The sequence below is a fragment of the Apium graveolens genome, chromosome 8 (genome assembly GCF_009905375.1).
Source record: "Apium graveolens cultivar Ventura chromosome 8, ASM990537v1, whole genome shotgun sequence".
In the NCBI taxonomy this organism is placed as follows: Eukaryota; Viridiplantae; Streptophyta; class Magnoliopsida; order Apiales; family Apiaceae; genus Apium; species Apium graveolens.
The window spans coordinates 64,381,226-64,400,698 of NC_133654.1; positions in this window are offsets into that span (position 1 = coordinate 64,381,226).

The window sequence follows — 19,473 nt, forward strand, 5'->3', positions numbered from 1 at the left end:
TCTTATTTAAACACTTAAATAGATAAAGCCCGTAATAAAAACAAAATAAGTCTTTTATTAATATCAATGAAATCAAAACAGATTACATAAAAGTTATTCCTAAATCCTCATACATGATTGGACTTATGACATATTCCTTTCAGTATGTCTACAAATGTGTTGTGTGCAATGTCTTTTCAACCAAAACTATTAGAGAAAATAAGAAGATGTCAGGAAGAAATTATGAGCCATGAATGAAATAGTTTGACAGGAGAAGAGATAGACAGTCAAAAGGATGATAAAGGAATATTAAGATTTTCTTCTAGAATATGGATACCCAACGTAGTCGAGCTGAAAGATAAAATTCTTTGAGACGCTCACAACTCCACATATTCAATTCATCCCGGGAGTACAAAGATGTATAGAGACTTAAAAGAGAATTTTTGGTGGCCAAGCATAAAGAAGGAAATTGCAGAATGGGTAAGTAAGTGTTACACTTGCCAGTGAGTCAAAGCGGAATATCAAAGGCCCAGTGGACTGATACAACCATTGGACATTCCAGAATGGAAGTGGGAACATATCGCGATGGATTTCGTAGTAGGATTGCCGAGGACCAGGGCAAATCATGATGTTATTTGGATTATTATCGACAGATTGACGAAGTCAGTTGATTTTATTCCTATCAACGAGAGATTTTTAATGGATAAATTGGTATAGTTATATCTTAAGGAAATTATGACCAGACATGGAGTTCCAGTATCCATAGTTTCAGGCAGAGATCCTCGATTTAATTCAAGATTTTGGAAAAGTTTTCAAGATTGTCTCGGAACGAAGCTGAATATGAGTATCGCGTATCATCCACAGACAGACGGTCAAAGTGAAAGGACGATTCAGACTATCGAAGATATGCTAAGGGTATGTGCGCTAGATTTTGAAGGAAGTTGGGACGAACATTTGCCATTGGTTGAATTCTCCTACAAAAACAGTTATCATTCCAGTATTGGAATGCAGCCTTACGAAACTTTGTATGGGAGAAGATGCAGATCTCCAATATGTTGGGATGAGGTTCGTGAGAGAAAGATTTTGGGTCCATAATTGATCCAGCAAATGAAGGAAAAAATAGAACTCATTCGGAGAAGATTAACAGCAGCTCAAGATCGTCAACGCAGATATGCTGATCCTGCCAGAAATGTAAGTCATATGTCATAGCCTATTTGTATATTCGAGGATTCAACTCAACTCAAATAAGAATGTAATAAGTAAATAGTGGATCTACCGTCAGAGAGATCTCGCAAAGTAATATCTGTCAAAGGATTCAGAAACAAGGTTCATCTACAGACTTGAGGAGTTAATTCACTGGAAGAAGTTCAAGAAGTTGATCATGCCTCAGTGATATAAATCAAGATCGTGGATTTAATCAAGTGACAGAGATCTCGTCAGGGTATCAATTAATTACAAGGATTTAATCTGAAGAAAATCAAAGTGTCAAAGTCAAGACATGAAGAAATGTCACGGAAGTTAGTCACTCATGAACCAGACAGTACATCGAGTGTCAACGTTGAAGTGGTGGAATTGATTCATAATTCTCAGTGATTTTCAGAAGATATTCAGAAGAATGGATGCTGCTCAGGGTTAGTATTAATTCTCTATTAATTAATTAAGTCATATAATTTAATTAAGAAAATAAATTATATCTGCAAAGATTAATTTATTGATTAATTAAATTAATTGATTAATTAATTCAGAATTAATTTTAGGAATTTTCAGAAGTTTAATTGGATTAAATTCAATCTTAAATCAGCAAGACAATTGAAAATGAACTAGCATGACAATCTGGATTGTCATACCGATTGTCATGCTAGGCCATTTTCAATAGTCTCACCGAACGTTACACTAGGAGAAAGATTGTCTTGCTAGTTCATTCTGATTGTCATGCTAGTTCATTCAGATTGTCTTGCTAGTTCAATCCATTGTCCTACCGAAAGTCTTGCCAGCTATAGGATTGTCATGCCAATTCAATTCTATTCGGCTGTTGATTAAAAAGAAGCAGAGAAGCAGCAACTCAAAAATCCAACACACTGAAAAAATACAAGAACACAGCAGCCGCCTAAGAAATATTTCATTGTTCTCTGCTGAAATTCAAAGATCAATTTCTAGATTGCAAAGTTAAATCCAATCAACTAGAAATCTTTATCTTGTTCTTGTGTAACAATCTAGTGGATCAAAATCCCTAGAACTTAATCTCAAATCGCGTTTAGCATTTGATTCTAATTATTGCAAAAATAGAAAAAGTTTATGTCGAATTTATTCTAGATTTGTGATAATTGATTTGAGATTAATACCTTGTAATCGATACAGTTGTTGTAACACCTTTCAAGTTTAATAATATTTTTATTTAACTTGAATTTTGTTTCACATTTTTTATTCCGCATTTATTCGATTATTTGGTATTGTTTGTATTCAACCCTTCCTTCTACAAACAAATTGGGACCTAACAATTGGTATCAGAGCCTTCTGATTAACGAACAAATCAAGATCCTAGACTTTTGTGATTTTTCAACTCCTTGAATTTTGTTAGGTCCCAATTTGTTAGAAGAAGGGGGGGTTGAATGCAAACAATACCGTTTAATCGAATAAAATGCGGAATAAAATTGTGAAACAAAATTCAAGTTAAATAAAACTTTTATTAAACTTGAAAGGTGTTACAACTACGGTATCGGTTATAAGGGATTAATCTCAAATCAATTATTACAAATCTAGAATAAATTCGACATGAACTTTTTCTATTTTTATAATTAAAAGATCAAATGCTAAATGCGATTTGAGATTAAGTTCTAGGGATTTTAATCCGCTAGATTGATACACAAGAACAAGATAAGTATTTCTAGTTGATTGGATTTAACTTTACAATCTAGAAATTGATCTTGAAGTGGCAGATGAGATGTAATATTTTTCTGCTCCTTTTTCTTTTTGTTCTTGAGTATGTATTCTGTTTGATTGCCTTCTTTTTTTTTATGAACTGGTCTTCTGCTTCTTTTAAACAACACAGCCAAGTAGATTGAATTGGAATGACAATCCTTTAAGCTTGTGAGACTTTCGGTAGGACAATGTTTACAACTAGCAAGACAATTAAAATGAGCTAGCAAGACTTTCGGTATGACTATTGATTGTCATACCGATTGTCATATTAGTTCAAATAAATTGTCTTGCTGAATTAATAACAGATTTTTAATCTAAACAGAAATTCTAATAAGACAATTAAATGTATTGGCATGACTTTCGGTATGACTATCAATTGTCATACCGATTGTCATACTAGTTCAAATAAATTGTCTTGCTGAATTTAAGCAGATTTTAAACCAATTAAAATCTTGTAAATCCTTAATATTAATTCTAAATTAATTAATCAATTTAATTCAATTAATCAATAAATTAATCTTTGCAGATATAATTTATTTTCTTAATTAAATTATATGACTTAATTAATTAATAGAGAATTAATACTAACCCTTAGCAGCATCCATTCTTCTGACAATCTTCTGAAAGTCACTGAGACTTATGAATCAATTCCGCCACTTCAATGCTGACACTCGATGTACTGTCTGGTTCATGAGTGACTAACTTTGGTGACGTTTCTTCATGTCTTGACTTTGATATTCTGATTGAATCCTTGTAATAAATGATACCTTGACGAGATCTCTGTCACTTGATTAAATCCACGATCTTGATTTATATCACTGAGGCATGATCAAATTCTTGAACTTCTTCCAGTGAATCTTCAAGTCTGCAGATGAACAATGTTTCTTTATTCTTTGACAGATGTTACATTGTGAGATCTCTCTGATGATTAATCCACTATTTACTTATTACATTCTTATTTGAGTTGAGTTAAATACTCGAATAAACGAGTAGGCTATGACATATGCCTTTCAATCTCCCCCTATTTGCTTGTTAGACAATAACAACAAATACCTAGAGGATAACTCAACTAACAAATAAGAAAAAGATATAAACAGTAATGTAAAGTAAATAGCAGAAAAGTTCTGGATTATATTTAACATTTTCCAGATTCCAAATGAAATTTACAAGTGAATACAAGATAGATGTTCCTCTAGCCTGAACATATAACTACATTAGACTATCTTGATTCATAAAGCTCTAATCATATTACATTGAGTTTTGAGCTAATTGACTTCAGTTGTCTTCTCTTCTGACTTCACCTTCTTCTAAATCTTGAAGCAATTCCTTGTCAAAGACATGATCCTTTTCTGAAGTGAAGCTTGCTGGTCTGACTGGTTGAACTCCAACTGACTTCAGCTTATTCTTGAGTTGAGTGTACCTTTTAACATTCTTTTCACAATAAGCTTGAATCAAGTCAGCAGCTTGAGACTTCAACATGGATGAATATCCAGCAGTTCTCAAATGATGTTCCATCCAGACCAGATGCTTAGCTGAGTAGTCTTTAAGAGATTGTACATCTAGCTGACAGATTTGAAGACAATCAGACTTAAAGAATCTCACCTGATGAGGATTGTTGACCACTTGAGGACTAGCCCTGCTGGCAAACTCTTTAAGCCTTTCTCGAAGAACTTCATTCAATTTTGAGCTTCTTTTGACTTTGTTTAAAAGAACCCAAATCTCTGACAAAGAACGATTCTCAAATAGATGAAGTGACACCTTGAATGATCCTTCACTCTGACAATATACAAAAATGCTCATCTCATTTAGGGATCTATCAAAAGCAGCTGTGATCCTTGAGACTTCAGTCTTGATAGCATTCATGTACATGTCATTGTTAGGATTTGAGATTTCCAGCTTGTCAAGAAGATGTAAGAACTGCCTATCATTGTTAGTGCTCAGCTGAGGCATATCGAGTACTCTCCTAGCTTCATCCCATTTTTCACCAATCTTTAGTCTGACATCTCTTCTCCTTTCTTGAGCCTTAATGTCATGAAGACGTTGCTTTTGAAGAGTTTCTGTTCTTTGTATGTCTTTCCTCCTGTCAATGATCTGAGAGACCTTCTTGAGTTCAGCTTCTTTTCTTTTCATCTCTGACTGCTCCTTCTGAAATTCTTTCTCAAACATAGGATCCACTGTATCTTCCTCTTCCCAATCTTCAAAATCACTTTCCTCTTCAGCTTCAAATAACCCATCTTTATCTTCCTGAACTGGTTCAGTGGGAATGTCAAAAATATCAAAGTCATCATGTTCTCCACTGTAGTAGACATCATCAGCCTTTCCTTTGTTTCCAGCAGAGGTATCTTTTTCTTTCCCTTTGGCACTACTCCCTTTCTTCTCCCCCTTAGTTGAGGGATCCTCTACTGACCTTCCTTTGGAACCTCCATCACCTCCAGAGCCTGATCCTCCACCAGACGGTCCTTCAAAATAAGCTCTTTATTCTTCATTAGGGCAATGAGAATTCTTGATCATGTAATATAGGTGCTTCATCCCTTCAGTGAGATGTTCCATGCCCGTCTCTATCTTTAGAAATCTTGAGGAGTCCAGTGAATGATTCATCTCAACGAGGTCTTCAAGAGAAGTCATTCTTGTATGTAGAGAGCAGAAGTTGGATATGTCATCAGCTGATAAAGTTGGAGTGTCCTGAATAGAATTGAGCTTTGGTATTACAGTGGTCTTTAGATCTGAGATGTCATTCCTTATGATTGCAAGCTGATTGTTGACAGAGGTGGAAGAAGAAGACCGTTCAACCACTTGTGCTTTGAATGCTTGAGCTTCAGCTTGGCTTTTAGCAAGTTCTTCTTTTAGGGCAGCAATCTGAGCTAACAGGTTTACAGTATCAGTGTCTGTGTGTGCTCTCACCTGAATTTCACTCGTGTTTGGTTCACTCATCTCACGTGCATGTGTTTCTCTCAATATAATTGCTCGTGAGGAGTCTTCCTGTTGCTGTTCTTCTGTACCTGCATTAAAAATCACCCTAGCCTCTTCAAGAGAGGTCAGTGGTGGTGCAATGGGAATTCGCGAGTCCCGATCCTCAGTCAAACCTATCAAATCTTTTGGAATAGATGTCTGAATTGCTTCAGGGATAGATTGACCGAGTTGCCCTCCACTTTCTCCAGATAAATCTGCGAGTGGAGAATCCCATAAGGGAGCCAGAGGTGTTGGATCTAGGAGGGGAGAAAATGACTCTATTAAAGATGGCGGAGAGTCAGATTTTCCCTCTGAAGCATGTGACTGCTCTTCTGCCGTAACTATGGCAGGCACTGTAACCGACTCTACGTGCACTCTTCGCTGTGTGTCCTGAGTATGAGCTGGGGAAGTGTATGGTTCCATTGTGAGTAATGGAATTGTGCTTGACTCAGTACAAGATGCCATGGCCCTATGGCGAATTTCAATAGATGCATCCTGTTGAGAGAATGCCTCTAGTAATTGTTCATTGGCCATTTCAAAGTCCATGTCCTGTTGGGAGGACAAGGATGGGCTTTCAGATGCCTCAGAATATGTTCTTCTTTTCTTAGGAGGAGGCAGAGCTGAGGGTTCACTCATATTTAACAATGTACTACTTCCTAGTAATCTTCTGGGTAACATTTTAGACAGTGGGGGAGAGGTTGAGATAGAATGTGACTCTGTATTTGGCTCTATGACCTGGGATTGAAGTTGTGGTTCTACAACTTCATGGTCAGCCCTATCAACCACTGGGGGTCTTTCAACAGAAGTAGGAAGGGAGTGAGAGTGAGGAATTACTACCTGTAATGGAAGAGCATCTGATGTTGGAGGAGCCTGGGTGGCTTGAACCACTGGAGGTTGATGTTGCTGTTCATGGCCGGGAAGATTGAAAATAGGTAAAGGAATATAAGTGGCCATGAAAGCAGATACAAGTACTGGAACTTGCATGAATTTGAAGGTTGTGTCTTGGCGAGTGTAAATCTTTTTGCTAACTGGAGGGGGTTCGGTTACTGCAGAGTTAGCAAAAAGGGCTTTGTGTTCAGGTGTGAGAAGATGATCTGCTATAAGCATGAGAAAACGAGCATAGTAACATGATACCCTACGATTTGTAGAATGATCACGTAAAGCAGAAGTTAGACATCTCAAGAGAATGGGAAAAAGTAGTTTGCCAAAATTGATCCTTTGATTGAAAACAACCGCAAGACCAATATACTGCAGAGTGGAAGTGATGTTATGAAAATTGGATTTTGTGCAGTTGGCAAACACTTTGGAAAGTGTATCGAAGAAAATATCCCATTCAGACACCAAATTTGATTTAGAAAGTTTGGTTAAATTGATCACCCCCTGATAGTGAATAGCATTGAAAAAATTTGTGATATCATTTTCAGAGGGTAAATTACAGAAATTGTCTAGTGGAAAATTTAACGCACGATTGACGACTGTTTCATCAACTACATACTGTGTGTTTGCGACGGTGAATGAAAAAGATTTTGAATCATCGGCCACAGTAGAGGTTGTGCAAATCAGTCTAAGTAGATCGACGTTTAAAATCACATTTGATTTAATAGCAGAGCTAACAATCGAATGGTCATTTAAAAATCTAATCCATGGCTTAAATTTGTCAACATCACATTTTTCCGGATTAAAATAACCAACCTGATTATGCGCGACAATTTGGAAATTGAGAGCCATTTAAAATAATAATAAGACACACGCTTTCAGAATTTTAAGAATAATATTAAGAAAATTCGAATTAATTAAATTTATTTAATAATTCGAATTAAATTAATTATAATCGAAAAATTTAGACAGAAATGTATCTCGTTAAAATTCCTAACTCACAAACACAGTTTTGAAAGACCAAACGACACAAATCAGAAATTAAAATAAGAAATAAAAATGCTCAAAATCAACAAACACAAATCGAAATAAAATATAGATTTAACAAAAATTCAACAGCACCTTTGTATGTATATACTTGTATGTATATACCACAAAGTGATGAATTAGTAAGCTGAGTAAAAACTCGAGCAAAGGAGAATCAAAACAGATTTGAAGATGTTTTTGATCGAAGAGAGAGAAGAGAGAGAATGAGGAAACTGTTCGAATTTTTGAAAGAAAAGAAAACTGTTGTGATGGAAAAAAAACAACAAACGCCTTTATATAACAGCTGGTATGACAATCCTGGATTGTCATACCGATTGTCATACCAGGCAAAAGAAAGAAAATAACCGAAAAGAATAAGAATAAAACAAGTGATAATATATAACTGGTATGACAATCTGATAGTCATACCGATTGTCATACTAGTATAAAATAAAATATATATATATAATGTTTATAACTGGCAAGACAATCAATAGTCATACCGATTGTCTTGCCAGTATAAAACTATACTGAAAAACACTGAAATGACAATTATATTCGCAAATGACTTTCAGCAAGACAATTTCAATTGTCTTGCGGATTGTCATTCTGGAAATAAAAGGATTTCACACAGAATTAATATGAAAATAAGTATATATATATATAAGTACTGAAATGATTTTCAGCAAGACAATTTCAATTGTCTTGCCGATTGTCATTTCAGTAGAAAGACACTCAAATATGTACAGAAATTATATAACTAAATAGCAAAACTGAAATACAGACCTATAATATTTACAGAACCAAAGACAATATATCAGAATTTATTATTTTTATTCCAAAAATAGATTTCTGTTGAATTTTAGCAAATAAAATTCATAGAAAAATATTTTTAGAGAAAATAAAATATTCTGAGTTATTTTAAATTAACAAGAAGGGAAAATAAAAATAGATAAGATAATATATATTACATAGAAATAAGCAAGAAATATGATAAAATGATAACATAAATTTGCAAATGAATTTTTCATTTATGAAAAATTCATTTGTAAATTCATTCAAGAACATATCTCAGATATTAACTAAATTAATCACTAAAACTATTCAACATGCCCAATTTACCAACTAATCTGGTAAATGTGGATTCGTCAAGTGGTTTAGTGAAAATATCTGCTATTTGTTCTTCTGTTGAAACAAAAAATAGTTCAACAATACCATTCATGACGTGCTCTCTAATAAAATGATACCTGATGTCAATGTGCTTTGTCCTCGAGTGCTGCACAGGGTTGTTGGTGATGGCTATTGCACTTGTGTTGTCACATAAAATAGGAATCTTGTTCAATACAGAGCCATAGTCTCGTAGTTGGTTCCTAATCCACAAGATCTGAGCACAGCAGCTTCCAGCAGCAATATATTCAGCCTCGGCCGTTGAGTTGGAAACTGTTTGCTGTTTCTTGCTGTACCATGAGACTAGCCTGCTTCCTAGGAATTGACAACTTCCTGAGGTGCTTTTCCTATCAACAACACTTCCTGCATAATCTGAATCTGTATATCCGACAAGGTTAAAACCAGATTCTTTAGGGTACCAAATACCTAGATTTGGTGTTCCCTTAAGATATCTTAAGATTCGTTTAACAGCAACGAGATGAATATCTCTAGGATCCGCTTGGAACCTTGCACATAAACATGTAGCATACATAATATCTGGTCTACTTGCAGTAAGATAGAGTAACGAGCCAATCATACCTCTGTAGCTTGTGACATCTACCTTAATGGAGTTTTCACATGGTCCAAGCTTGACAGCTGTAGTTGATGGAGTCCTTGCTGATGCAGAATCCTCTAGATTGTACTTTTTGAGGAGTTCCTTGAGATACTTGGATTGACAAATAAATGTTCCATCTAACCTTTGATTTACTTGTAATCCAAGAAAGAACTTCAGCTCTCCCATCATGCTCATTTCAAACTTGCTGTGCATTAACTTAGCAAATCTCTTACAGAGATTATCATTAGTAGACCCAAATATTATATCATCCACATAGACTTGGACTAATATAGTATCCTTCTTATGTGTTTTAGAAAAGAGAGTTTTGTCTATGACACCTCTAATAAAGCTATTTTCAATAAGAAATTCAGAGAGAGTGTCATACCATTTTCTTGGAGACTGTTTTAGCCCATAGATAGCCTTGAAAAGAAAGAAGACAAAATCCAAATGATCTGGATCTTCAAAACCAGGAGGTTGCTCTACATATACCTCTTCATCCAGCTTTCCATTCAGAAAGGCGCTCTTGACATCCATTTGATAAACTTTAAAGTTTGAAAATGCTGCGAATGCCAGAAATATCCTGATGGCCTCAAGTCTAGCCACTGGAGCATAGGTTTCATCATAATCAATGCCTTCAGCTTGAGAATACCCTTTAGCTACCAGTCTTGCCTTGTTTCTTGTAACCACACCATCTTCATCTAGTTTATTCCTGAATACCCACCTAGTACCAACAGCTTTCTTGTGTACAGGCCTAGGTACCAGTTTCCAGACTTGTTGACTTTCAAACTGATTGAGTTCATCTTGCATAGCAATCACCCAATCTGGATCAGTCAGTGCTTCTTCAATTTTCTTAGGTTCCATCTCAGAAAGAAATCCTGAGAACAAACACTCATTTTGAGTAGCACGTCTAGTTCTGACTCCAACATCTGGATCACTAATAATCAACTCAAAAGGGTGAGCTTTATTCCAGACAGTCTGTCTTGGAAGATTTGATCTTGATGATTCGCCTTGAAATTCATTGTGATGTTATGTCCTACTAGATGATCCTTCAGCATCTCCCCCTGAGTTGTTGCCATGTTGACTTGAAGATTCTCCGTCAGTAGCAGTGGTATCTTTATTGTTGCCAAAGTTTCCATCACTATTACCTTGAGTATCATCAGGATTAACAGGTTCTTCACCAGCAACAACCTCAGGTTCTTGACCATGTTCTGATTCTGAATCTGACGTATCATCAAACTTCAGTTTCTCAGAAGGATCTTCAGTTTGGATACTAGGGAGTTTAGTGTCATCAAATGTAACATTGACACTTTCAGTTACTTTGTGTTGATCAATGATATACACTCTATATGATCTTCTTCCATATCCAACAAAAATACCCTCATATGCCTTTGCCTCGAACTTACCACGACGATCATCTCCATCCTTGAGCACGAAGCATCTGGCACCAAATACATGAAAGTATTTGATAGAAGGTTTCTGTTCATTCAAAATCTCATAAGGAGTTTTCATGAAGTCTTTGTTGATTAGAGTTCGATTCTGAGTATAACATGCAGTATTGACAGCTTCAGCCCAAAAGTACATTGGAAGACCTGATTCACTTAACATCGTTCTTGCAGCTTCAATCAATGTACGATTCTTCCTTTCTACCACTCCATTTTGCTGAGGGGTTCTAGGAGCTGAAAATTGTCTGGTAATCCCTTTGTCTGTACAGAATCCATTGAGAAGTGCATTCTTGAATTCTGTCCCATTATCTGACCTTATTGCTCTAACAGGGACGTTAGAATCTAACTCAATCATCTTGATATGATCAATCACAACTTGTGGTGTTTCATCCTTAGAGTGAAGAAATAAAACCCACGTATACTTGGAATAGTCATCAACTATCACAAGACAGTAACACTTCTTTGACATAGAAAGGATATTAACTGGACCAAATAAATCCATGTGCAATAATTGCAGAACACCTGTTATGGAAGATGTTTCAGTTCCTTTGTGACTTGCTTTCTTTGACTTTCCTTTCTGGCAAGCCTCACATAGTCCTTCTGGAGAGAATTCCAGCTGAGGCAGACCTCTTACCAATTCTCTTTTGACAAGAGAATTCATTGTTTTGAAATTGAGATGGGAAAGTCTCTTGTGCCATAGCCAACTCTCATCTGACGATGCCTTTGCATAGAAATAATTGACTTCAAGATTGCTTCCAGAGTTCATGTCAGCTACGAATAGATTTCCTTTCCGGATTCCCATTAAGGAGGGTTTTTCACTTTTCTTGTGCAGAATCTGACACTTAAGCTTGTCGAATAAAACATTGTAGCCGTTGTCACAGAACTGACTAATGCTAAGCAGATTGTGTTCAAGTCCTTGCACAACATATACATTTTCAATGATAACATTTCCAGCTTGCAAACAGCCATATCCCTCCGTTAAACCTTTGCTGTTATCTCCAAAGGTAACCACTGGGCCAGCTTTCTCAACCACATTTGATAGCAGGGCTCTATCTCCGGTCATATGTCTTGACGATCCGCTGTCAAGAATCCACACTACCGGTTGTACCTGTTTGATGCCCTGCAATATAAATGGATTAGAACTTCTTCGGAACCCAAGCTTGGCTGGGTCCGGCATACTTGTAAAATTGGCCTTTATCAGGCAAAACAACATTCTTAATTTCACTATTCTCAACGTTCTCAATGACTGAACATTTGACCTTTAAAACAGCCTTATCAAATTTCTGTTTAGGCTTAGGCACAAATATCTCCTTTCTAGCTTTAGGAGGACTAGCAGTCTTAGACCTATCATGCTTTCTATTATTCACATGCTGACGAGGAGTAGTCTTATCATTAGAAACATGCTTACCATTAAAATAAGCAAACAACAGATTAAAAGCACAAGACATACAATCAGGAACACCACATGCTTTATGAGAAGGATTAACAATAGGCAACTTATGCATGGTAGACATGGCATTTGTGTTATCCAACTCATGTGTGTCTGAGTTAGGCTCAGTTGCTTTCACAACCTTGACTGGAACTTTTGACACACTTGACTTGGAGACAGCTTTCCCATTAGCATTATCTTCAGCATGGATTTCTTCTTGAATAATAAAAGAGGTCTCATCAAATGGTTCAGCAATTGATTCTTTATAGAGGGGTTCATCAACACCCTTAAGCACATGTGGTACTTCCCTGCCTTTAGCACATACATGAGGAGGGGAGTTTATGCCTAATTTTCCAATAGCAGCATTGTAATCATAACCTATTCCATGTGTTTGATTAACAGCCTGCTTATTGTAAAACTCTTTGGACATCGAACAAGAATTAAAGTAAGCTTTAACCTTAGCCTCAAGACCGGTGATCTTGTCTTTGAGAATAGTTTCGAGTTGTCTATAACAGTCAACTCTATTCTCTAGAAAAGATACTTGTTCTTTTAGTTTATCTTGATTAATGTGCACAAGTCTTAATTCATTGACATCTTTTTCAAGGTCTTTGATTTGTTGATTTAACAATTCATTATCACGACGAGCACAATCTAAGGAAGCTCCTAGATGATAAACTAATTCAGCATCAGTAAATTTTACCTCTTTTCTTGACGATGAGGTGCTTGCATTACTAGCCATGAGAGCAAGATTCCCAACTTCTTCATCTTCACTGTCAGTATCATCCCAGCTTCTTTCCTTTGCCAGGTATGCCCTTTCAGATTTACTCTTTTGATTAGAATCGTAAGAGTTCTTCCTAGCTTGTTTTGGCTTCCTGCATTCTGTGGCAAAGTGTCCCAACTCATTACAGTTGAAGCATCGAATGGTGCTTCGATCAACCATCCCTGTTTTATACCCACCACTGCTGGTGTTAGAGGATGAAGATCCACCTTTCTGGAATCTGTTGTAGTTGGACTTGTACTTGAACTTGGGATTCCTTTTGAATCTGACATTTGAGAATCTCTTGACAATCAGGGTCATTGACTCATCCTCCAATTGCTCCAGTTCTTCCAAGGAATAATAATCATCTCCTGATTGATTTGTAGTAGGAGAATCAAATTCTGCTACTATCACATTATCTTCAACCTTGGAAGACTGTACCATTCTTTCTGACTGTTGAGATTGATGTTGATATTGTGGTTGTTGTTGTTGTTCATCAGCTACTAGAGCAGTAGACGTGCTGACCACTCTTCCTTTCCCGTAAATTTCCTTCTGCTGAATCTGCTCCAACTCATAAGTCTTTAACACACCATAGAGCATTTCCAAAGAAATCTCACTCAGATCTCTTGCTTCTCTTATGGCAGTGATTCTATGTTCGAGATGAGTTGGCAGTGTTAAAAGGAACTTTTTGTTGACCTCCCTGAGGGAATAGTATTTACCATTAATGTTCAGGTTGTTGATCAATGCATTGTACCTCTCAAACACTTCAGTGATTCCTTCTCCTGGATTGGATTTAAAGTATTCATACTCAGAGGTTAGGATTTCTAGTTTGTTCTCCCTAACTTCCTCTGTGCCTTCATTAATAATCTCAATAGTTTCCCAGATATGTTTGGAATCTTTACAATTCATCACATGTCTATTCATCAGGGGATTAAGGGAATCTACTAAGATTAATTGAAGGCTAGCATCCAGGGAAGCTTCTTCTATTTCAGCAGGAGAGAAGTCCTCAGGATCCTTCACATAAGTTCTCGCTTTGGTGATCACCACATCATTTTCTATTACCTCTGGTTCCATAACCATAGGAATTTTTGGACCCTTCTTCAACACTTGCAAATATTTGGGATTAGCAACCTGTAAAAACAGTAGCATCTTCTTCTTCCACATAACATAATTTTCTTTATCGAAAAGTGGAATTTTAACGGTTCCAACTTTTTGTGTAGTCATTATGAATTTTTTGAGTGAATAAAAAATTCAAGAAGTGAAAGAAACACAAAAGTCTAGGATCTAGATTTGTACGTTAATCAGAAGGCTCTGATACCAATTGTTAGGTCCCAATTTGTTTGTAGAAGGGGGGGTTGAATGCAAACAATACCGTTTAATCGAATAAAATGCGGAATAAAATTGTGAAACAAAATTCAAGTTAAATAAAACTTTTATTAAACTTGAAAGGTGTTACAACTACGGTATCGGTTACAAGGGATTAATCTCAAATCAATTATTACAAATCTAGAATAAATTCGACATGAACTTTTTCTATTTTTATAATTAAAAGATCAAATGCTAAATGCGATTTGAGATTAAGTTCTAGGGATTTTAATCCGCTAGATTGATACACAAGAACAAGATAAGTATTTCTAGTTGATTGGATTTAACTTTACAATCTAGAAATTGATCTTGAAGTGGCAGATGAGATGTAATATTTTTCTGCTCCTTTTTCTTTTTGTTCTTGAGTATGTATTCTGTTTGATTGCCTTCTTTTTTTTTATGAACTGGTCTTCTGCTTCTTTTAAACAACACAGCCGAGTAGATTGAATTGGAATGACAATCCTTTAAGCTTGTGAGACTTTCGGTAGGACAATGTTTACAACTAGCAAGACAATTAAAATGAGCTAGCAAGACTTTCGGTATGAATACTGATTGTCATACCGATTGTCATATTAGTTCAAATAAATTGTCTTGCTGAATTAATAACAGATTTTTAATCTAAACAGAAATTCTAATAAGACAATTAAATGTATTGGCATGACTTTCGGTATGACTATCAATTGTCATACCGATTGTCATACTAGTTCAAATGAATTGTCTTGCTGAATTTAAGCAGATTTTAAACCAATTAAAATCTTGTAAATCCTTAATATTAATTCTAAATTAATTAATCAATTTAATTCAATTAATCAATAAATTAATCTTTGCAGATATAATTTATTTTCTTAATTAAATTATATGACTTAATTAATTAATAGAGAATTAATACTAACCCTTAGCAGCATCCATTCTTCTGACAATCTTCTGAAAGTCACTGAGACTTATGAATCAATTCCGCCACTTCAATGCTGACACTCGATGTACTGTCTGGTTCATGAGTGACTAACTTTGGTGACGTTTCTTCATGTCTTGACTTTGATATTCTGATTGAATCCTTGTAATAAATGATACCTTGACGAGATCTCTGTCACTTGATTAAATCCACGATCTTGATTTATATCACTGAGGCATGATCAAATTCTTGAACTTCTTCCAGTGAATCTTCAAGTCTGCAGATGAACAATGTTTCTTTATTCTTTGACAGATGTTACATTGTGAGATCTCTCTGATGATTAATCCACTATTTACTTATTACATTCTTATTTGAGTTGAGTTAAATACTCGAATAAACGAGTAGGCTATGACATATGTCTTTCAAATTTTTATTTATTCAAAAATTCATAATGACTTCACATAAAGTTGGAACCGTTAAAATTCCACAATTTGATAAAGAGAATTATATCATGTGGAAGAAGAAGATGCTATTATTTTTACAAGTTGCAAATCCCAAATATTCAGACTTGTTAAAGAAGGGTATAAAAACTCCGATGGTTATTGAACCGGAGGTAATAATAGATGGTGTGGTGACTACTGAAGCTAGAACCTATCCAAAAGAGCCTGAAGATTTTACTCCTGCTGAGAAGGAAGAAGCCTCCTTGGATGCCAGCCTTCAATTAATATTAATTGATTCCCTTGATCCCTTGATGAACAGACATGTGATGAACTGTAAAAATTCCAAACACATGTGGGAAACTATTGAGGTGATTAATGAAGGCACAGAGGAAGTTAGGGAGAACAAGTTGGAAATCCTAACCTCTGAATATGAACATTTCAAATCAAATCCAGGAGAAGGAATTACTGAAGTGTTTGAGAGGTACAATGCGTTGATCAACAACCTGAACATCAATGGAAAGTATTATTCAATCAAGGAGGTCAACAAAAAGTTCCTTTTAACACTGCCAGCTCATCTTGAACATAGAATCACTGCCATTAGAGAAGCTAGAGATCTGAGTGAGATTTCTTTGGACAGGCTCTATGGAGTGTTAAAAACCTATGAGTTGGAGCAGATTCAACAGAAGGAAGTCTACGGGAAGGATAGAATGGTCAGCACATCTACTGCACTTGTAGCTGAAGGTCAACAACAACAACAATCTCAACAGTTAGAAAGAATGGTACAGTTTTCCAAGGGTGAGGAAAATGAGTTAGTAGCAGAATATGATCCTCCTACTACAAATCAATCAAGTGATGATTTTTATTCCTTGGAAGAGCTGGAGCAATTGGAAGATGAATCAATGGCCCAAATTGTCAAGAGATTCTCCCATGTCAGATTCAGGAGGAATCCCAAGCTTAAGTACAAGTCCAACTACAACAAATTCCAGAAAGGTGGATCTTCATCCTCTAACACCAGCAGTGGTGGGTACAAAACAGGGATGGTTGATCGAAGCACCATTAGATGCTATAACTGCAATGAGTTGGGACACTTTGCCACAGAATATAGGAAGCCAAAGCAAGTAAGAAAGAACTCTGAAAGGGCTTATCTGGCAAAGGGAAGAAGCTGGGATGATACTGACAGTGAAGATGAAGATGAAGGAAATCTTGCTCTTATGGTTATTGATGGAAAAGCTTCATCGTCAAGAATAGAGGTAAAACTTTCTGATGCTGAAATGGTTTATCATCTAAGAGGTAACTTAGATTGTGCACATCGTGATAATGAACTGTTAAGTTTAAAGATCACAGACCTTGAGAAAGAGGTCAATGAATTAAGACTTGTGCATATTAATCAAGACAAATTAAAAGAACAGGTATCTTTTCTAGAGAATAGAGTTGACTGTTATAGAAAACTCGAAACTATTCTCAAAGACAAGATCACCGGTCTTGAGACTAAGGTTAGAGCCTACTTCAATTCTTGTTCGAAGGCTAAAGAGTTCTACAGTAAGCAAGCTGTTAATCAAACATCTGGAATAGGATATGATTACAATGCTGCTATTGGAGAATTAGGCATAAACTCCCCTCCTCATGTCTGTGCTAAAGGGAGGGAAGTACCACATGTGCTTAAGGGTGTTGATGAACCCCTCTATAAAGCATCAATTGCTGAACCATTTGATGCGACCTCTTCTGTTATTCAAGAAGAAATACGTGCTGAGGATCATGCTTATGAGAAGATTGTTTCCAAGTCAAGTGAGTCGAAAGTTCCAGTCAAAGTTGTGAAAGCAACTGAGAATAACTCAGACACACATGAGTTGGATAACAATAATGCCATGTCTACCATGCATAAATTACCTGCTGTTAATCACTCTCATAAAGCATGTGGTGTTGCTTATTGTATGTCTTGTGCTTTTAATATGATGTATGCTTATTTTAATGGTAAGCATGTGTCTAATGATAAGACTACTCCTCGTCAGCATGTGAATAACAAGAAGCATGATAGGTCTAAGACTGCTAGTCCTTCTAAGGCTAGAAAGGAGACATTTGTGCCTAAGCTTAAACAGAAATTTGTTAAGGCTATTTACAAGGTCAAATGTTCAGTCATTGAGAATGTTGAGATCGTTAAAATTAAAAATGTTGTTTTGCATGACAAAGGACAATTCTATAAGTATGCCGGGCCCAACCAAGTTTGGGTTCCGAAGAAGGTCTAATCCATTTGAAGTGCAGGGCATTAAACAGGTGTAACCGGTAGTATGGATTCTTGACAGTGGATCATCAAGAAATATGACCGGAGATAGAGCCCTGCTATCAAATGAGGATTGAGAAAGCTGGCCCCCTGGTTACCTTTGGAGATAACAGCAAAGGTTTATCTGAGGGATATGGCTGTTTGCAAGCTGGGAATGTTATCATTGTAATTTTGTATATTGTGCTAGGTTATTATCAGGAAGCAGTATCTAACATATAGCACCAGTGATGTAACGACCGAGGAATTACGCTTGTATTATATTATAATAATGATAAATTATGTGTATTATTATGTGGTTAAATGTGTTAAGTCGTTAAACCCTAACTGATATGTGCTATGTGTTGGCTGTTTTGATCCAAACGTGTTTTGGATATTTATTGAGCATTTTATCATCAGTTATATATATAGTATATCAAAACCAGTACAGCTCAAAACTATGTTTTAAAAGCCCGTATTTCAAACAAAATCATTGGCCCTATTTTGCCAAAAATGCCCTATCCCATATCGCTATTCTGAACCCCTAAACGTTTTACAAATTTACCTTTTTCGCGAAAAACGACTTTTCCGGACCCCTTCGGGTACTAAAAGCCCCACAAAAATCACATTTTTATTTTTATATGATCATGAAATTATCATACATTATTTTTCTTTGCATTTTTGTAATATTCACAATTTTTGGGAATTTTTGACATTAATTTTGTATTTATTGGATATTTAAAAATTCATAATTAATACCCAAAAATTATAAAAATTGGGGCCAAATATTTTTATTAGATGTGTAATTAGCCCCTTAATTTTATTTAGGGGTATTATTTTACATAGTATAAATAGCTGAATTAATAATAATTTTTAGTTAATTAATTATAAAAAAATCAGTTTAATAAAAATTAGACAGTGTGGGTGAAGTTTGTGTTCTTGAAGAAGGGAGAAGATCAAACAGTGATTTTGGGAGATTTACTAATCCACTGAAAACGCTCGAGTAACCAATACAATCCTTGTGAAGAGACGAATCTATTGATACTAATATCAACAACTGAGGTTTGTTTAATCTCAAAATCGATTTTTATGTTCTTGGCATGAAATTCGGTTTTTGATTTTGAAGAATCATTTGATTGTTTGGATTATGTAGTTAGTTTCGTTGTAGTCTTAGGAGTAATCAGGTATTTTTATTATGATTTTACAACCCCTGAATCGATATGCCGAGTTCTTGAGTTTAACTATTTTTGATTTCGTTTTTTTTAGATTTATATATGGTTTTGCTCGTGATTGATGTTAGGAAGTAATTGTAGAAGTCTATAACTTCGATTTGGCATAAAAATCACGTTGTTTGGTGTTGTATTCGTCAAAACGACTTCACCG